Below are 4,641 nucleotides of genomic sequence, written 5' to 3'. Positions count from 1 at the left end.
ACCTCATGATCCGCCCGTCTCGGCCTCCCAAAGTGCTGGGATTACAGGCTTGAGCCACCGCGCCCGGCGAGAACCAGCTTCTTATACAGGAAGAACTGCCCAGGTGCGGTGACTCACGCCTGTAACCCCAGCACTTTGGGAGGCCAATGCGGGCGGATCACGAGGTCAGGAGATCGAGACCATCCTGGCTAACATGATTAAACCTCGTCTCTAATAAAAATACAAAACAATTAGCTGGGCGTGGTGGCAGGCGCCTGTAGTCCCAGCTACTCTGGAGGCTGAGGCAGGAGAATGGCGTGAACCCAGGGGGTGGAGCTTGCAGTGAGCCGAGATCGCGCCACTGCACTCTAGCCTGGGCGACAAGAGCAAAACTATGTCTCAAAAAAGAAAGAAAAAGAAAAGGGCAGTTGTCGGAGTCATGGAAGGAGGTTGACCCCCTAGATCCCTTCCACTGATTTTAATCTCACTTCTGTTGCTGGTAGTTAGTTTAGGGACAGGCATGTGACCATCCTGTCCAATGTGAGGTGAGGAGAGGTCTGCTAAGGGGCTTCTGAGACGTGTTTCTGAGCAGCTAATACAGAGACACCAGACGTGGCCCACTTTTCTTCCTGTGGCTCTTGTCATGTCTGGGTGCGAAGTTTGAATTTGCTGCTGTATTCTTCCAACCCAGGGAGGATCCAACTTTAGAATGAATCTGACCCCATGGATGGCAGAGAAGAGAGAGAAAGAGCTGGCTCCTCAACATTTTTGAGCTGCTGATTGTATAGGGCCTAGGGCCCATCTTGCGAGATAATGTGTTTCCTGATGGTTTAAACCAGTTTGAGTCAGGATGTTCTGTTACTTGCAGTTGAAGGCATACTTGCTATTGCAGAACAGCATTCCAGTCACCAGGAATAGATAAAAGAGAATGGCCCCGGCCGGGCGCGGTGGCTCAAGCCTGTAATCCCANGCTGAGACAGGCGGATCACGAGGTCAGGAGATCGAGACCATCCTGGCTAACACGGTGAAACCCCATCTCTACTAAAAAAATACAAAAAACTAGCCGGGCGAGGTGGCGGGCGCCTGTAATCCCAGCTACTCGGGAGGCTGAGGCAGGAGAATGGCGTAAACCCGGGAGGCGGAGCTTGCAGTGAGCTGAGATCCGGCCACTGCAGTCCAGCCTGGGTGACAGAGTGAGACTCCATCTCAAAAAAAAAACAAAACAAAACAAAAAAAAAATTAGCCGGGCGTGGTGGCCAGGTGTCTGTAATCCCAGCTACTCAGGAGGCTGAGGCACGAGAATTGCTTGAATTCCCAGGAGGCAGAAGTTGTAGTGAGCCGAGATCTCGACACTACACTCCAGCCTGGGGGACAGAATGAGACTCCATCTCAAAATTAAAAAAATAAAATAAAAGTTTTTTTTTAGTTTTAGTTTGTTTTATTTTGAATTATATGGAGATAGAGTCTTGCTATATTGTCCAGGCTGACCTTGAACCACAAGCCTCAAGGAATCCTTGAAGCTCAGCTTCCCAAAGTGTTGGGATTATAGGTATGAGACACCACATGTGGCCTAAAGTTGCTGTTGTTATTGTTGTTTTGTTTTGTTTTTTTGAGACAGGGTCTTGTTCAATTGGCCAGGCTGGAGTACAGTGGCATGATCACAGCTCACTGCAGCCTTTACCTATGGGCTTAAGTGATCATTCCACCTCACCCTCCCAAGTAGCTGGGACTACAGGCATGTGCCACCACGCCCTGCTAATTTTGTTTTTTAATTATTATTATTATTATTTTTTTTTTTAGAGATGGGTTTTCACCATGTTGCCCAGGCTGGTCTTGAGTTCCTGGGCTCAAGCAATCCACCTTCCTCAGCCTCCCAGAGTTCTGGGATTACAGGTGTGTGAGACACCGAGCCCAACCTGCTGTTTTTTAATTACAGAAATATTCAACAACCGAATTGTTTCTCCTGTGTACCAGCTTTGAGCTAGGCACTGGGGATACAGAGTCAATAAGAACCAGCTTCTTTTTTNACAGGCTTGAGCCACCGCGCCCGGCCTATATATATATATATATATTTTGAAACAGAGACTCACTCTGTCACCTAGGCCGGAGTACAGTGGTGTGATCTCAGCTCACTGCAACCTCCGCCTCCCAAGTTCAAGCGATTCTCCTACCTCAGCCTCCCAAGTAGCTGGGACTACAGGCATGCGCCACCGCGCCTGGCTAATTTTTGTATTTTTAGTAGAGATGGGGTTTTACCATGCTGGCCAGGCTCGTCTGGAACTCCTGACCTCAGGTGATCCGCCTGTCTCGGCCTTCCAAAGTGCTGGGATTACAGGAGTGAGCCACCGCACACAGCCAGAAATGTGTGTATTTTTATAAGAGAAATTGCGTTTATTCCAGGTACTATTGTTGCATGACCACCACCCTGAATGTAGTGGTGTAAACAACAGCTGCTTGACTATGCTCAGGGATTCTTTGGACCTTGGACAGGGCACAGTGGGGATAGTTATTCTCTGCTGCACAGTGTCTGGGGCCTCAACTGGGAAGACTCCAAGAGCTCAGAGATAGAATCCTCTGGAAGCTTCTTCTCTCACATGTCTGATGCCTGAATTGGGATGACTTGAAAGTTCGGCTCAGCTGGGATTATGGCCTCTCCTTATGGCTTGGGCAATTCACTGCATGTCAGATGGGTTTCAAAAAGGAGAGTCCTGGACAGGTGCCGTGGCTCACACCTGTAATCCCAGTACTTTGGGAGGCCGAGGCGGGTGGATCACCTGAGGTCAGGAGTTCGAGGCTAGCCTGGCCAACATGATGAAACCCCGTCTCTATTAAAAATACAAAAAAATTAGCTGGGTGTGGTGGTGGGCACCTGTAATCCCAGCTACTTGGGAGGCTGAGACAGGAGAATCACTTGAACCCGGGATGCGGAGGTTACAGAGAGCCAAGATTGCTCCATTGCACTCCAGCCTGGGCAACAGAGTGAGAGTCTGTCTAAAAAAAAAAAAAAAAAAAGTCCTGAAAGGGAATATTCTAGGAAACCAAAGTGGAAAAGTGGAAGCTGCATGAACTTTTGTGACCTGGCCTCAGAAGTCACACTTTGTCACTTCTACTGTACTCTAGTGGTCCAAGCAGCACAGCTTCACCAGATTTCAGGTTTTGGAAAAGGGGATGTAGACCACGTCTCTTGATGGGAGACATAGCAAATAATTTTCAGTCCTCTGGTTTTGAATTTTTTTCATTAAGTTTTTTTTTTTATTTAGACAGGGTTTCACTCTGTCACCCAGCCTGGAGTGCAGTGGTGTGATCTCAGCTCACTGCAGCCTAGACCTCCCGGGTTCAAGTGATCCTCCCACCTTAGCCTCCTAAGTAGCTAGACTACAGGTGTGTGCCACCATGCCTGGCTAATTTTTATTTTTATTTAATTTTATTTATTTATTTATTTGTTTGTTTGTTTGTTTTGAGACAAATTCTCGCTCTATCGCCCAAGCTGGAGTGCAGTGGCGTAATTTTGGTTCGCTGCAACCTCTGCCTCCCAGGTTCAAGCAGTTCTCCTGCCTCAGCCTCCTGAGTAGCTGGGATTACAGGCACGTGCCACCACGCCCGGTTAATTTTTGTATTTTTAATAAAGATGGGGTTTCACCATGTTGGTCAGGCTGGTCTTGAACTCCTGACCTCATGATCAACGCCCCCCCCCAGCCTCGGCCTCCCAAAGCGCTGGGATTACAGGCATGAGCCACCATGCCAGGCCAACCTAGCTAATTTTAAAAAAATATTTTATTTTTAGTGTATAAATAAAATTAAAATGTATAAATAAATAGAGACAGAGTTTCACCATGTTGGCCAGGCTGGTCTCAAACTCCTGGCTATAAGTGATCCGCCTGCCTTGGCCTCCCAAAGTGCTGAAATTACAGGCGTGAGCCACCTCACCTGGTCTAATTTTTTTAGATTTTTTTTTGTAGAGATGGGGTCTTACTATGTTGCCTAGGCTGGTCTCAAAATCCTGGGCTCAAGCAATCCTCCCAACTTGATCTCCCAAAGTGCTGGGATTTCCAGTGTGAGCCACTGTGCCTAGCCCCTGTCTGATTTTTTTAAACCACATACCACTCTTAGGGATTTATCATAGGTAAGTAACACAAGTGTCTAAGATCTGTGTAAAAGGAAGTTTACCACAACTTTGTTTATAATGCTAAAACATTGTTTATAGTATTGTAAATTTATAAATTAGTATATAAACATTGTTAGTATATACCACAACATTGTTTATAATGCTAAAAAAAAAAAAGAGACAATCTAAATGACCAATCACTGGTAGGGGTTGAATAATTTGTAGCACAGTGTGTCAATACCATGAAATACTATGTAGCTATTAAAATGACACAATATGATGGAAAGCTTTTTTAATAATATATTGTTAAATAGAAAAAACTGGTTACAGACAGAATGGATAGTAAGATACATTTTGGTTTAAAGAATAAAGTTTTTGGCTGGGGCGGTGGCTCATGTGTGTAATCCCAGTACTTTGGGAGGTTGAGGGGGGTGGATAACCTGAGGTCAGGAGTTCAAGACCAGCCTGGCCAACATGGGGAAATCCAGTCTCTATTAAAAATACAAGGCCAGGCGTGGTGGCTCAAGCCTGTAATCCCAGCACTTTGGGAGGCTGAG

The sequence above is a fragment of the Rhinopithecus bieti genome, unplaced genomic scaffold (assembly GCF_001698545.2).
Source record: "Rhinopithecus bieti isolate Rb0 unplaced genomic scaffold, ASM169854v2 scaffold_7684, whole genome shotgun sequence".
Taxonomy (NCBI): Eukaryota; Metazoa; Chordata; class Mammalia; order Primates; family Cercopithecidae; genus Rhinopithecus; species Rhinopithecus bieti.
The sequence above is the reverse complement of the archived record's forward strand: the minus strand, read 5'-3'. Positions refer to the sequence as shown.